Source organism: Lontra canadensis, unplaced genomic scaffold (assembly GCF_010015895.1).
Source record: "Lontra canadensis isolate GAN:19392208 unplaced genomic scaffold, GSC_riverotter_1.0 scaffold62, whole genome shotgun sequence".
Classification (NCBI taxonomy): domain Eukaryota; kingdom Metazoa; phylum Chordata; class Mammalia; order Carnivora; family Mustelidae; genus Lontra; species Lontra canadensis.
In genome coordinates this window covers 3,814,122-3,831,520 of record NW_022631056.1, presented here as the reverse complement: position 1 = coordinate 3,831,520, position 17,399 = coordinate 3,814,122, and positions in this window count along the sequence as shown.

Sequence of the window (17,399 nt, the reverse complement as noted above, 5' to 3'; positions counted from 1 at the left end):
CTAGAAATGAATGGAGGAGCCTTCTAAGCCTAACTCAGGGCATGGTCACTCACACAGCTTCCTAGGGGGTTAGCCTTCAGTGGCTAAGCAAGAGATCTGGTGTGGATTTATGTTAGAGTATGGCAAAGCCTGGGGAGTTAGTGTCCTCACTCTGTTGTGAACCTGTGGACTGGCGGGGGTTTGGCTTTGAAAACCATGCCTGGGAGCATCTCCCTGGATGTTCTCCTGCAGGATGTGTGGTTGAACAGTCAGGTCTGTGCATGGGAGTCAGGGCCCTCTTGCAGGTCTCTGATTCCTGAAGTTCTCTTTCTGCAGGCTTCATTTCTCTCAGAAAGTTAGCTGATAGTGCTTGGCATGAACGTTGCTGAGGAGGAAGAACAGTGCTTTCTATCTCCAGACTATGTTTTACAAATCTAAAAGATGGAGGAAGAGATGCCTTATTGTCTGATCCCATTCAGAAGGTCCAGTGGCCCCTCAACAGGCAGGGGCTTTATTTCAGGTGACAGACTCTGTGTTGGGCTTGAAATAGATATATAGGAGGGGCGGGGAACAAAAGCACCCATTTCCTTCAGTTCGTTTGTTTGTTTGTTTAGCATAGCTCTTTATTGATAAGTTTCTTCCTTTTTTAACATTTAATTCAATTCTCCAACATACAGAATATCATTCATTTCAGATGTAGAGTTCAGGTACTTATCAGTTGCATATAACACCCAGTCCTCACATCAGGTGCCCTTCTTAATGTCCATTCCCTGTATACCCCATCCCCTATCCAGCTTCAGCCCTGCAACCCTTAGTTTGTTTCCTAGGATTAAGAGTCTCTCATGGTTTGTCTCCTCTCTGATTTGTTTCCTTTCGGTTTCCCCTCCCTTATGAACCTCTGTGCTGTTTCTTATAATCCATATTTGAGTAAAACCATAAGATACTTTTGTTTCTCTGGTTCACTTATTTCGCTCAGCATAAGAGCTTCTAGTTCCATCCACAGTGAGATAAATTGTAAGGTGTTATCCTTTTTGATGGCTGAGTAATATCCCGTTGTGTGTCTATACCACATCGTCTTTATCCATTCATCTCTTGATGGAAATCTGGGCTCTTTCCAGTTGGCTATTTTGGACATTGCTGCTATATACATTGAGGTTAAGACCATTTTGTGTCCCTATATTTGTATCTTTCAGGTAAATTGCACCCTAATATTGCAATTTCTGGGCCATAGGGTAGATGTATTTTTAACTTCTTGAGGAACCTCCATACTGTTTTCCAGAGTGGTTATATCAGCTTGCATTCCCACTGAATGTGTAAGGTGGGTTCCCCTTTCTCTGTATCCTCACCAACTTTTTTTTTTTTTTTTTTGTGACTTGTTAATTTTAGCTCTTCTGACCTGTGCTTAATTGACTGAGCCACCAAGGTGGCCCATGCTTCCATGAATTTTTCAATGTCTTTAATTTCCTGGTTGACCAAATCATTCTTTATCGGATACTCTTCAACTTCCATTTATTCCCATTCCTTCCAAATTTTTTCTCATAATGGAACTCCAGTTTCAAAGCATTGTGGTCTAGAAATAAACAGGGAAGGATCCCATTATTTTGGTACTGGCTGACACCTGATTTGTGATATGTTCTGGAGAATTTTCCATGAGCATGGGAGAAAAATGTGTATTCTGTTGCTTTAGGATGTAATGGTCTGAATATATCTGTGAAGTCCAACTGGTGCAGTGTGTCACTCAATGCCCTTGTTTCCTTCAGTTTCTGTTTGTCCTGGAAGCTCTGTATCTCTCCTTCTATTCTGAATGACAGCCTTACTGGATAAAGTATTCTTGGTTGCATATTCTCATTGAACACTCTGAGTGTATCATGGGCCTGCCAGAGCTCTATGGATAGCTCAGATGCCAGCTTTACTCTCACTAAACTCTTGAATCCTCCCTTCATGATCTAGTAGTTCTTTATAAGTCTTTTGCTCAGCTTCTTTTTCTCTGTCATTTTGTCCCTCTATATCACTAATTCTCTTTTGCCTCACTTATCCTAGCAGTTAGAGCCTCCATTGTTGATTGTATCTCAGTAATAACCTTTTTGGTCTCAACTTAAATATATTTTAGTTGTTTTATTTCTCCAGAAAGGGATTCTCTCTTGCCTTCCATACTTTTTTCATGCCCAGCTTGGATATTTATAATCATCATTCTAAATTCTAATTCCAATATTTTACTCATGTTCATAATGATCATGTGCTGGGCAGTCAGTACTGCCTCTTGTTCTCTTTGTTGAGGTGATTTTTTTCCATCTATCAGTTTTTCCATAGTAATATAGATGAATGACTCCAGAGTGCAATGACCCCAGAGAAATATACAAGAAGCAAGTCTGAAGAGACTTGAAATAAAAAAAAAAAAAAGAAAAAAAAAGAATATAATCAGACAGCTGAAGAGAACAGGGTCATACTTTTGATTCTGGGTGTATTTTGGTCTGTTAGCGGAAACTGCATCCCATAATTATAAAGAAAGAATAACTTACATATATAATTAAATACTATGAAAGCAAATAAGATAAGTGTAAAAATGAAAATTAACAAGGATTTTAAAAAGGGGTTGATAAAATAAGAATTTGGTTAAAAAATGAAAGAAAAAATTAGAAGATTAAGGAATAGTGGAGGAAATCCCCAATAATTTTGTATACTGTGTTCCCCTAGTACTGAAATTTGGAGTTCTCTATGATTGGTAAACTTGGACTTACGTGGATGTTCTTGCCGATCTTCTAGGAGAGGGGCCTGTCGTGCTGATTCTCAAGTATATTTGCCCTGGACGAAATGGCACCACCCTTGCCAGGTCCACAGGCTAAGTAATCTGCTCTAAATTGCTTTATATGGCCTTTTTTTTTTTTTTCCCCCCCTGAAGGCTTTCCTCATACCTTTAGAGGATGAGAATGAAAATGGTGGGCCTTGCAGTCTGTAGTGCTGGAGCTGAAAGCTCAAGGTTCCACTCCTCAGTGAGCCCTCAGGGAAAAGCAGTCAATCACTACTGTCTCCCTCGTCTCTCTCTGTAATTCTCTGTGCCCACCCAGTCTGTGACTGTTTCTGTCTCAGGCATGCGACCCTGTTTTTGGTCTTCAAACCCTGCAAACTCCTGCTGCACACACCTGCACCGCTCCTCTTGGGAGGAGAGTGGGGATCTTACCCATTCTGCTGCTTGCTGGGCCCCTCCTTGGAGAGCTCTTGCCCCACCATGCTGTGGTTCATGGTTTATGACAACCCCAGGCTGAAAGCCTGCTCCTGGGCTCACTGATTATAGCCTGCTTCCCTGCTTTGATGCCTGGGAAATCTGCTGCACTCAGGACCAGCCCCCTCACCCCGTCTTTCTGTGACCCTGAGGATCCCAAGACCACATTGTCCCACCTAGGATTCCACCCCACTTTGCTACCTGAACACCTTTCATGCAGGGACATTCCTCACTGGAGCAGATTTCTAAAAGTTCTGATTTTGTGTTTTGCTGCTTTGCCATTTTCTGGTAACTGATTTGTGGAGCCTCCCTCTCTCTGGTTTATCTTCCCATATATCATCTCAGATTCACTTCTCTGTACCTCCTACCTTGCAGAAAGTGCTCACCTTTCTATTTGCAGAGTTGCAGCTGTTCTTTCCTTAGATCTCTGGTTTAGCTTGCAGGTGTTCAGAACGGTTTGATAGCTACCTATCTAGATGCCTGGGATCAGATGAAACTAAGGTCTCCTATTCCTCTGCCATCTTGGACTATCTTCCCCTCAAAATGGGGGAAATTCACATGGATCTTTCAGTGTTAAACCTGAAGGCCCCTTCCTGGCCCTGAGCAATTCAGTGTGTTTCTGCTGTTTTGTTACAAGACTGAAACATTTAGCTTGATTTTCTTGTCTTTTCTAGATGACACTGCTCCGTTCCATGAATGTTGTTCCTCTTGTTGAGTGTGTTCACCGTGTCTTTTCTTTCTTGCCCATGAAGCAGAAATAGTCACTTCTACATTATGGATGTAATTACCTTAACTAAATGGAAATAAAGAGATAGGAAGATTTGGGAAAAAAAAAAGGGAGAAGGTACATAGTTCACTAAAATTAACTCTTAACATAAGAACTATTGCTACAAAATATTTCTGTCCTCAATTTTTAGTCCTGGGTATCAGGCATCCTCCTGTGTATTACTGAGTATACGCTTAGAAGTAACAAAGGCCAGATTATGCAATTAAAATAGAACAATAGTTAATTCTTGGCTCAAGGGGAAAAGTGTGTGTGTGTTTAGGATGTCCCAGTCAAGTTCACTCAGTTTGCTGAGTTTTTGGTTTTATCATTTCCTCATCATTTCTTAGTGCCTATACAGATGTTTGGTAATGTGAGGACACAGTTTAAAGAGATCTCTTTTCTACATTAGGGAGCATTTGGAATTCAGAAAAGATTTTCAAAGAATTCTGTACTTTATTTTGGATTAAAATAATGGATTTTGATTATGAGTGTTAACTTGAGGAAATTCTCATTTTTTAAATAAATATGAGGTAAAATGAATAAGGAAAATGTATAAAAAGTGATGGATTACAACACTTATTAGAAGTAAGAAAAAAATCTATTATTGTAAAGAATACAAGTTTAACTCACTCATGAGAATTAGTTCATTTTCCCCTTTTACTTTCCAAAAGTTAACAGACTGTGCTCTGAGTCAATGAGCATTTATATTTGCAATTTAGACAGGGTAGGTCTTATCGGGAAAGAGAGAAAATTATTTGGGACAGCTTGGATGGTATTTTAAGATGGTAGTTTAAATTAAAAGGTAGTAATTCAGTATTATAACAAAAATTTTCGGTAAAGTCATACTTAGAATTCAGGAAATTAAAGTGGAATTACTGCCCTTTAAAAAATAGTAGTGGTTATAGTAGTGGCTATAAGTATTATCGGAAACTGCTGTGCTATCAATACTTATGTCACAATGGGTGGACAGTGAGATGATGATGGGGAGCTTGGGATTCTGGGGTGAACTGTTGACAGAGAGGCCCAGTCTGTGTTGGACAACATATTGGGGCATAGTGTGCACTATGGCTCTTCAAACTGCACTTTCAGAGCCCTGCAGGTAATTCTTCATCTTAATCTGCTCTTTTGAGGCTCAGGCACACAAATTGTTCTGTGCTACTGCTGGTTTGTTCAGCCACAGAAGCCTTAGAGTCTTAGAATTGGAAGATTAGGCTCCTGGACATGGAGGAGACATTAGCAAGCAGGTAATCCAGAGTCCTTTCATATATAAGGACTATGGAGATTTTAAAAAAAAAAAGAAAGAAAGAAAATTGTTTTTCTGGAGTCCTATCACTAAGTATATCACAGGGAAAGTCATGGGATTCTGGTTTGTTGAGTCAAGGGCTTGCTGTACTCAACCAATAGACTGTAGAGTTTCACTCATTTACTTAGTGAAAAAATGGGGGCACAAAGGACAAATAAAGAGTTTAATGATATTGATAAAGAAAGTAATTCCATTAATACCCTATTTTCATCACTAGCCTCACCTCTAAAAGCCTTTTTAAAGTAACGTTATGCCATCCTGATCATTCCTTTGAGCTTGGTTCTACCAGCGTTTATATAATATTTTCTTCTTCTTTTCTCATTGCCATACTATTTCTTAGATGTTAGTTAGCAGTTATTACCAGTTATTTTAAATATACATAATTTATTCCTACTTTTAAAAAAATATTTATTTGACAGAGAAAGACACAGCAAGAGAGGGAACACAGGCAGAGGGAATGGGAGGGAGAAGCAGACTTCCCACTGAGCAGGGAGCCCAACATGGGGCTTGATCCCAGGATCCTGGGATCATGACCCGAGCTGAGGGCAGATGGTTAACCACTGGGCCATCCAGGTGCCCCAATTACCAGTTATTTTACACACAATTTATTCCCTGAATGGAGTTTCAGTTCACAATGGTGTGGCCTTCTGCTTGTTTTTGTTCTCCCAAAGTGGAAACAATGTCAGATTCTGAAACAATGTAAAAGATACTCAGTATGTATATATTTACAAACAAATAAATTGAAAAAATATGCTACCATTTACCATTCTGAGATTAAAAATCTAATGACTCCAAGTTTAAATTGCCTGTGTGATCAGTCTTGCTTATTAGTTGTTTTAGGGCTCATAACCACTCTGTACATATTGATATGACCATGTCGATAAAATATCAGTGTACTTCTACACTGTTGGTTAAAAGCTCCTACATCCCCTCCAACCCTGGGCCCCAACCCTTCCCCTCAGGGACAGCCTAGATCTCTCCATGATACAGCAAACAAAGGGTTAATACCTGCCAACAGCGTTTTCTCAAGACCGTGCACAGCAGCACCATTGGTAGAGCTAAACTTACTGGATTCAGAATATTTGGGGCAGATTGACAAAACTCTGTCTCTTCTAGCTGGTCTGAATCTTTCTGTGTAAAAGCTGAGACTAATCACTGAATAGATATTCCAGTTCTTCAGCCCATGTGATTTGTTAAGTTCTTCAGTCAAAGTTTGCTTGGACAATAGATTAAATGGCTCCTGAGACATCAAGATGGCCAGCATGCAACACTGCTTTCAAGGCTCGGGTGACTGCCTTGGCCAAATTCAATTTTCAAATCTCAGAAATATTTTCCAGTCCCCATCTTCACTTTTCTGAGATATTTTATATAATTGACTATTCCCTGTTTTGAAACCTTTTTTTTTTTTGGCATCTCAAAAGCCACTGTGTTTTTGTCCCCTTCCTCCCCAACTGTTACTTCTGTCTCCTTCAGTAGATTCTCTTATTCTGTTATCTCCTAAAACCTGGTGTTGTTCTGCCCTTCATCTTTCCCTTTTCTTATGGGATAATGGGCTATTATCACTTTCCATGACTTTAATTCAAAGGGCACACTGATGGTTCCTTAATCTGTCTCTCCTCTGGGCTTCTCTTCTTCAGTATTCCTCCTATATGCCCTACTCAGTCTCCCAAACCCTAATGCTTTTCTCTCCGCACCTCCCACATTCAATTAGTTTTAAAGGAATAATAATTATTTATACCTTTTAAGTTTGTACTCTCTTTTCTGTTAGGTTTACTTCTCACTGGGATTAGTTCAGACCTTCATCTTTTATGTTCACTTTTCCTGTATTATTTTGGTAAGCTGTAAGCTAAACTATAACATATTTGCTATTATGGCCCTCTCCTCTATAAGACCATGAGCTTCTGGGGTACAAAAATTATGCCTTTGTCATCCTTTATTCTTGGTGCTCACTAATGGGTACTCCATATAGGTGCTCCATAAATGCTGAGGGAACAGTGTACTGCATCTGAATGCTCACCTTCTTTGGGGGAAATTATTTTAGCTCTTTTCCTTTGCCTTAAGAATTCTGTGTTCTTGCAACCTGTTCTTCTACCACTTCTTTATGTCTGAGAATTGAATTCGTTGTCTTTGAAGTGCCAGTTGCCTGTATCATATCAGTTCAGCTGGAGCTACCCAAAAGCAAGTTTGGCCCATGGTGAGCATCTTGTTGTAAATTACCAGCTTTGAAATTTTCCCCTGGGAATCTAATCAATCACCGTGAGTAAGGGCATCTTGTACTGTTGCTTTCCAGGAAGCCACCAGATGGCTCCTAGAAAAGCATCCTTATTTAAAATCCTTTCAGAGGTGTTCAGGGAAAATGTTGTAGGCAAGTGTTCAAATGAGATCAGTAAATGAAGTAGCGACCAGAGAAAGGATATCATTTAACTTACCTGTCCCCAGGTGATCCTTATGCTTTCTTCTGAGCAGAGAGAAGCCTGGTGTACTGACTCATTACAGTTCCTAAACTGTGATTTTTTTTTTTTTAATCCTTAGGAGCCATTTCCAGTGAGCAGGCTACAAACAACATCTCTTAACAAAACCTTTCTAACATGTCTTAGAGGTGGGATTATATTGCTAACATAGTTTTTTGATAAAGAAAGATTAATCTTTCTTTATCATGATAATGCAGCAAATATGAACAAGCTTTGGATGGTAAGTACTCAGTATGTGAGATTTTATAAATAGAATGGACAACAGTGAATGGACACGTTTGGAGAGGAAGAAAGGGACTAGTGTTTGCTTCCCCTAAGGTTTGCATTGTTTCTTCTTCAGTCTTTAATGTGACCACATCAAAAAAGCTTGAGATGTTAGAAAGAATTGGAAACAAGACAAATTCAATTCCATGAACAGACATTTCTAGGAATTTTCTTGGTCCCAGGTAGGGAAAAAAAAAAAAAAAAACCAAAACAGTAAATTTTCAAGTTCTTTCAGATGTGGGACCAGATTTCCCCCGAGGTCAATGGATAAGTGTCCAGAGACCTATTTTCAGGGGCATGGGAAAACATAAATATCTTTCATTTTTCTCTATTTGATTCTAAAAAAAAATGTGGAATCAAGAATATTTATCTTCTCTTAGAGGTTTAACCCAAACTTGCTTTGTACTTTGGAGCACATAAATAGCTAAATAGCTTATTTTTTCCCCACAAATTTTACGTGTATTCTTCAAGGTGAAGAATTGAGAATATAATCAATTCTATTTCATTGTGTTGGATGTGAGGTCAGGTTTTAATTTATTCACATATTTGGTCTGAAAGCAGTTTTCTCATGAGCTGAAGGTGGATTTGGGTGGTGACTCTGAACCATGGATTCTCTAGAGTTTCTTCTGGAGGTCTGATGCAGATGGGCAGGCTGACCCCGACGATGTGTTGGTGCTGTGTGGGGCCGGGTGGCTCTCCAGCCATCTGTGAGTAATTATGCACAATGTCAATACCTGGGCATGGGAGCTGTTTTACTGCCAGATGTGACTGTTAGAAGGAAGTTTTCAGAGAAACTGTAGAGAAGCCCAGATGATAAAATAGTAGTTTTTTTCCCTGAAATATGAAAAGCTGTGAGAAAAATACATTACATTATCACAAATGTAGTGAGTAGCTAATAAATCTAGTGAGAATTGTTAAGGTAACATTTCCTTCATGGAAAGGTAGTCAACTAATTCTTCTCCCCAGAAGTGTTGACAAAAAGCATTCCTTAATTCATTCTTTTAATCAAATTGGATGTCCCCGGTATTCCATTTTAGGCTTCCATGGTTTGTTGCTATAGAGATTGTATACCAAAATTGAGTTAGTAAAAAGTCCTTCTAATTTGCTAAACTATTTGTCAAACAGGGTTTACAGGTATTTATGTGGAAAATGTCAGATTGGGAAAATTCTAGAAGATGGCACCATGATAGTCATCATCTTTCTAACCAGAGAAAGATCTCTTTCTCCTCTTTTTTTTTTTTTTTAATCCTCTCTGTCTTTGGCTTCAGTGTCTTTTTAAAACTTCTCCCTATTATAGAGCTTAAGGCATGGCACCATGCTGCTTTGTTTCTCCTTGGTCCCTACTATCATGTCACCCACGGATGACCTTTTGTATTAATGCTCAGAGAAAAGCACGAAAAAAATAAAGAGGATTTGGTCAAAATGAAATCACTTTATATTTAATCTGTTAATGGCTTTTATTCTTCCATCAATAGAAACAACTCGCCAAAAAATCACTAACATACATAGTATGGGAAAATGTATTCAGAATACATAATCACACCCTGTTATTCGTCATTTACTGTGAAAGTATTTAATCAAGAGACTTGTAAAATCAGAGATTATGAAAATTAACATAACATTAATGTTTTGAAATTCCTTTGAGAGAAAAGCTACCTTTGAAGCTGAAATAAATAAAAAATTATCTTCTGTGTAAATCAAATCCATTTCATTTAGAGAATGATAGACACATGTGCTTCATATTTTACATGTCAATGACCTTCAAAAAGCTATAAAACTTACCTAGGCCAAATAAAAGGAAATTAAAAGTGCAGAAAGACTGTCTGTAGAATGAATACATATAATACTCAGATACAAGCACGTACATACTTAAAATATATTCATGGAAATACCTGAACCAAAAAGAATTTATTGCAGTTTGAAAAATAAAGTATACAACAATTTAGTGTAGCAGAGTTCAGTGGAAGTGACCTGGTAACTATACTATAAAGGGGAAGGATTTTTTTTTTCCCCCAGAGTGAGTGGGTAGTGCTGTCTTTTATGTGAGACTTGATTCCAGTCTTTCATTGTTTGTTTTAAAAACGTTTGTTTTGAGTTCTTTGTTTCCAACAGGTTGAGGATTATTTTCCAGACAAAGAATTCTTGTTTTAACTATCAGTCAATGTCTATAAACATTGCCAAAATTTCATTTCACTTTGTGGTCTAACATAGCCAATATTGACTGTCACTCTGGATAGCTTATGTAGGTTTTGGTTTGCTTGATCTGTTTCTGGTTTGCTTGATCTGTTTTGATCAATTTGTCCAGATACTTGCTAATTGTCATTTTTAAAATATGTGTCATGTTGTCACAGGTGTATTAGGTCAGAAGCTTCTGGTTTCTCCTTATCCTGTTTAGCACGCCCCTTTGTTCCTGTGGACAAATGAAATAGAAGCCAAGAACATCTGGAAACAATCAGTAAACAACAGTTTGAAAATTTCTGCTTCATTTAGGCTCATATTTCAGAAAAGTATATTGATAGAATAATTAAACTTACATTTTAACTTCCTCTGGAAAGTTTATCCACTTGACATCTGAAAAACCATTAACTTCCCCACTTTACATTGTCATTGTCCTAATTGAGCAGTAATAATTCCTAGCACCCCTTCCTCCTCAAAACATATACAAGCCATCTCCAGTCATAAGAATTTTCTTCCTAAAACATAGACTGTGGGATCCGGTCACTCTCCACTTCATAAACCTTCAGTTTTTCACTGGTGTCCTGAAACATTTCAGGCTCACTGGTTTCAGATTTGACATTGATCATGTGCTAGAATCCATCCAGTTTCCCCTCCATCTCACCTCTTGACCAATTATGTAGTCCAGCCACTTCTTTCTCTTTTAGCTGAATGTCTTTTTGTTTACTTCCTTTCTTCCTCCTCCTCCTCCTTGTCCTCCTCTTTCCTCTTCTTCCTCTTCCAGTCCACCCCTCCTTCTTCTACTTCTTTTTCTTGTTATTATTATTACATATAATTTTAATTTCTATTGGTAGATTGCTCCATTTTCAGATGCCACTTCTGTCATTGACTGTCTCCTCCATTACAAATTGCTATTTCCTTTGGACTTCTCTCACATTTTCATACACTTTTACCACAATTTAAAAATTTTTAATGTATAGATGATTGCACATCATTTTCTTCTGTTAGATTTTGAGTTTCTTGAGCACATGACCCACATCTTATTCACCATTGTGCCTCACAATGCCTAGCATGGTGGGATTGTGAAAGGAATAAAACATCAAAAAGGAACAAGACAAAAATTAGTAAAGGAAAAAAAAATGGAAGAATGCATGAAAGACCTAGGGTCACCTTGTTACTAAAGAAGAAAAAAAAACTGAGCTTTGTGACCAAGACGTCTCAAATTTAAAATTACTTAATTTTTCTGCTAAATGATAGAACTATAAATGGTTATCAAGGGAAGCTATTAAAAAAAAACCACTTAGGAGACTTGTTTTGGCAACAGAAAACTGGGCTGGATGGATTGTGGTTTTGATATAACATGTACATTTTAAAGTTACTGTGTATGCCATTATTAAAATATAATTTATTAAATATTTTAATAATCTGTGTGTTTTATGGAATCCATATCTGGATTACAGATATGGATCCATATCTGTAATTATCTATCAGACTCTAGTTTGATAAAATAAATGGAGAGGTGGCACTCAGGGTTTGAGGCAATAAACTTTTTTTTAAAGATTTATTTATTTTGAGACACAGAGAGAGAGTGTGTAAGCATGGATGGAAGAGTCAGAGGGAGAGGGAGAGAGAGAATCCCAAGCAGACTGCTTGCTGAGTGTGGAGCCCAATTGGGGAACCATCTCATGACCATGAGATCCTGACCTGAGCTGAACCCAAGAGTCTGATCCTTAACCTACTGTGACACCCAGTGACCCCAGACAATATACTGAAGTCTTGGACTCATGCCTCTAGTCTTGAATTAAATTTAGAGAGGCACTAAAGAAAGTGTTGTTTAGTCCTGGAAATGACTTCAGAAATACAGTTTCAAATTAGGGCCACCAGTAGATATTACCAAGAAGGGGTGGAAGTTGAGTACACAAGAACTGAGCTATCAGAAGCAGGAAAAATGGTTTACCTCTAATTTTTCTTAGAGTTTACAAGACCTTTATGATTGACTTATTCAGATGGAAAGTGGTTGAGTCATCACTTGTCCAGCTCTTATTTCTCAGGTCACCTCAAGCAAAGGTAGAATACTTAAAGTATGGATTATGATCAAGAGGTACAGGACTGAATGTCAGCCTCTGAATTGGGTACTGGGCTTATTGGTTGTTTTCTCTGTTGTACACGACTAAAGTTTGTCTCTTAGGCTTCCCCAATCATCTTATATAGAGTCAGGGTAATTTCCTTGTTTGAGAGGAGAAAAGGGCCCCAAGTGGTGTGATTTCTTCGTAGTTGGCTCCTTAGTAACTTCCCTGGGATGACCCCTGCCTGGGCTTCTATTGCTGCTGATTTCTTTTTGCTCCACTTCCATTTTTGATGATACAAAAAATCCCAAAGAACACTTAACCCTCTATAGTGATGATTCATTTTTCTCTGAGCTTCTTTATGTGGTCAGCAAATAACTGTAGTTTATTTTGGTTGTGAAAATTTTATTTCTCCAACTATTGAGGTATTTATGCCAAAGAATTGAACTAGGACACTATTCGTGTGGTGTATCATTTTTTGAATCTTTTTTGCAATTGGTTGATTGGTTGAATGGTTGGTTCAAAGGAGAATCATGTCTTTTTTCTCTTCCATACTTAAAAAAAAAATCTTTGTCTTCCTGGCATACCCTATAATGTCTACTCCTTTGTGAGGATTTTTAATTCTAGTTTATTATTAATTTTTTTTTGGTCCCAAGTTTCTCATCATAGCTTCTTCCAAGGAGTCTGGATTTTCTTATGCAATTAGAGACCCTAGGACTTACCTCAAACCCTAAGATTTGCTGAAGAGAATGAGACTTGTAGGTTCCACTGTGTTCTTCAAAATGCCTGCTACCCATTAACAATGTTACTGCGACTCATGAATGTACCTCTCCTTTCAACAGGAGATATATGGTTGGGATTTGGAGGAAGGAGGAGGACAAAGAAGTGCCAAGGTAGTGTTCATTTTTTTTCTGAAACTAGGATCTTGCTCCAAGCAATCCAATCTCTGACATCATTCTAGTGGTCCAGGGCCAATCAATCAATCAATTAATCTTCAAATATTCAAAAAATATTTATGTACCTACCATAGATCCAACAATTGCTCTTTCTTTGAAGGGCAGAATCTTCGTGGGACCAGTGTCTATGTTGTTACTTGACACATGTTGGATGGTTACTTCATCAAATAGTTCAATCTGGGTCCCTTCAGAACCCATGAATGGACTAACAGTCTATGTTAAACAACGTTTGTCATGCATAGTTGCAGGAATTTTTCTGAAAGTCTCTATGTACTCCAGTGGCAGTTTCAAGCAGCTTAATTAATTCCTTCATCATGAGGCCATTCTGCCTTTCTTTCAGTTCTTTTGGGAATATGTGTCTTCTTTTAAGCATTGGCAATTGTGTGTGTTGGGCTAGCTAGAGCAGTGGAGCCCCAACCATACTCTTGCCAGGTATCAGGGACCTGTTCTTAGTTTTGTGCTGCCAGCCTCCTTTGTTACTTGTTAAAAACCAGGGGCTTTATATCCTCATCTAGGAACCAAGAACTTCATTTGGTGTTAATAGTGTCTTTTCCCATGATCTATGGTTTACTTTCTGTAGATGTAGATGTAACACATAGTATTTTCTTGTTACATAATTTCTTCATCCTTTGCATGAAAGGTGGCTGGAATTGATGTGCTTTTCTTTGCAGTTGGTTTTGGCTCCAAGCTATGACAAGCAGAATTGTTTTTTGGGTTTATTTCTTCCATTTTTATTAGATTCCCCCTATTTTTTTTTCCCTTTAATCTCAGAACCTTTTTGTTCCAGAACCCCTCTGCCATTAGGCACAGTATATTTCAGCCTGCTGAGAATTCCCTTTAGCAGATCCAGTCCTGGCTGTAAGTGCCATGTCTAGGACTCTGACAGGGCAGGAATTCAAGTTCTGGAACCTGTCTTCTGCTGCCTGTCTTTGAAGGAAGACCAGGAACTTCTGAACCCCACACATGGGAAGATCTTGGTAGCTGTAGATTACCCAAAGCTCCCCATTCTGCCAGCTTGTTTCCTTGCATGATTTAGAGTCACCCTTCCTGTATTCCTTGTTATTGTCTAGATTTCCACAGACATTTGCTAGGATGCCCTTCTGCTTCTTAGACCATTCATGTTGGCTCTTTGTCTAAGTGATTATATTTGGAGCTTACCTATGTCCTACCTGTTGAAATTTCTGTTGTCAGCTAGCTTATGCCAAATCCTAAACAACTTCCAAATCTCTCTTATTCTAGAGGATTGGTCACATTGGGATTCAGTTCTTCTTCCTCATAGTCTAGTTTGCTTTCAAGTATCTTTTAAGTCTTGTTTAAAAATTAAAGATAAAATAAAGAACACTATTGGTACCAATTGTTGAGTCCCATTTATATGTTATTTCTCATATTTATCCCTAACAACATTGAAGTAAACTTAATGAAGGAAGATCTATGATTTTTTAGCCTTTAAATTCTCCTCCTCTCCCTAGCTTCTAGCACAGTGACAAACATGATGGATACCTGATAAGCAACCAATGGGATCAAAGTAGATTTCATTTAGAATTTCTCACCATGCAGGACATTTGTCTTAGATGGAAGAGGAAACCTTATGTTATTCTCACTGTTGATTCCCATGCAGTTGCTTATGTCATTTCAGAACTCAGTGATTGTTATTGAGTGCCTTTCAACTCTAGAAATCAAAGGACTTTTAGGAACAAAGTTTCTTTATACTCCAGAGTTAGTGACTTGGCAGGAACCATCAATGGTGTTTCTGTAACTGTCCAGAAAATAATATTTCAGTAATGTGAACACCTAGGGTTTCTACTTAAGTTGTTCCTTTTAATCCTGTCAATTTATTCTTTTTTTTTTTCTGTCAATTTATTCTTTTCCTCAACAAGATTAAAGCTGTTGCTTTCCCCAAGTCTTCTGGTTCATAGGTTGAAAGCAAAAATAAGTTGTTTTAAATGTCAAAGTCTTAGGTAATATTTTTCTCATTTTTAAATTCTAAACATTCATTTGTGATTTAAGTTAAATGACAAAAAATTGTTCACTCTATTGTACAAATTGTAATTATAGAGCACTTATATTAATGTATTAAATGGTAAATAGTCATTTGATATCTTGAATTTAGGAATTCATATTTTTCATCATAAGGAGGGACTAGAGTGGATATATGGAAGGACAGAAAATAAGAGAAACTTTTGAGGTAAAGAGGAGAAGGGATGTGCTAAGATTACATTATGAATGCCATTCAAAATGCCAGCTATCTGCATAAAAATTTTACATGAAACAAATCTGTAAGCAGCTAACAGAACTAGTGACTCTTCAATTTAAATGCTGAGTTAAGTTTTTATTAGGAAATATTGGTTAATATTACATTTTACTTTTAGAGGAAATTCTGTCTTTTTTTCTGTTAGTAATGTAAAAAAAATTATGATGAGAAGATTAAAGTTACCTGTTACATCATTATTTTCTGAGCAGTTTAGAATAAATGCACAAGTGGCTTTTCTTCCCTCCTTTCTAAATTCAGGAGATACAGTATGGTATTTTAAATTATTTTAAAATATGGTATTTTTAATAGAGTTCTTTGAGGCATTAATACGATATATCTTTTAAAGATTTTATTTATTTATTTGACAGACAGAGATCACAAGTAGGCAGAGAGGCAGGCAGAGAGAGAGGAGGAAGCAGGCTCCCCACTGAGCAGAGAGCCCAATGCGGGGCTCGATCCCAGCACCCTGGGATCATGCCCGAGCCGAAGGCAGAGGCCTTAACCCACTGAGTCACCCAGGTGCCCCCATTAATATGATATTGAATCTAGATTATGCATTTTGATGTCCTCAAGGCAGATACAGCCTTAATCATTTAATATCTGGAAAATTGTTGGGCTACACTGTTTGGGCCTCAGATGGGAGCAAATTCTTTTCCACTTACCTCATATCTTCATGTGGAAAACTTCTTCTTGAGTAACAATCCTGGCCTCTTGCCCCACGCAGTATTCATTGCGAATGAAGAGACAAGGTGAATTTCCTAATTGATAAGTGACATCTGGGTCTGTTTTCTCTATTGGACCCTGAAGAGTAACCCTTTTTCCCTGCTCACATTGCCTTGGGTTATTGTGAGTGACCACCAGTCTTGGATAAGTACATCTATCCAGCAGATGCAAAATTTTCTTTGGTGGACTTCCTGAAATATAAAGTGTATGTTTGTGTATGGGTGGTGGTGGTGTGGGGGCAGGAGAAGTGGTAAGTCCTTTAACCACAGAACTAAAATCACATTTTTCAATCAGCTTACAATAATAAAGCCAATATTTTTATTTCTATTTGTCTTCCCTGTCTTATTTCTCAGTTTCAAAATCAGGAGAAGAAAGTAACTCTGTCAAACCTCAGTGTTTAAAATAAGTTAGCTCTGTGGAATGCTATTGAATACCATCTATTTAATAAATGATACAGTAAATAATGTCTCTTTTAAATAGAAGTTTTTTTTTCTAGAATGTTGGTCTACCCAGATTAAGATATGCTTACCTAATGGTATTATTTATACTTATCTAGAAACTTAAGATCTCGCTACTTGGTATCTTTTAAGGATTCTGGTCCAAGAAATACATAGGCTTCTTACTAAATTGTTTTGTTAAGGTTAATATCTATCAAAAAATATGTCCTGGACAAAGCAACACTTAGGAATTAGCAACACTCTTCTCTTTATTTCTACCCTCTTCTTTCTCTTTTCTTCTTGTCAACCTCTGGCCATGGGAAGATCAAGTTAAGGGATGGACTGGGGAAATATATCCAGGGTAGATTCAGAAAAAAATCCAGATTTAATGAATAGAATGAGAAATTGCAGTGGCCTAACTTCCTTTGCCCCATGAGATTTTCCCAGGAATGCTTTTTGTTTCTTTTCATTTCTCATTCTGATGGCCTTATTCTTTCCTAACAATCTCATACCATATTGAATCCTCCTAAAGTTTTTGAAAAATTAGTAACGGTTTGTGAAACAGAAACAATAGAAACAAACAAATGTGAAGAACTGAAATTATGTTAATAATAAATAATCTGATTAGTAGGAAATCAGGTGGGTTGCATGCTTCTCTGGTCCATAGAATTTTTAGTATACATATAATTTATTGAAGTAAATATATTAAAAAAAAACACTCTTTTTTTTAAAGTTGGCTCTATGCCCAACATGGGGCTTCAACACAACAACCCCCAAATCAAGAGTTG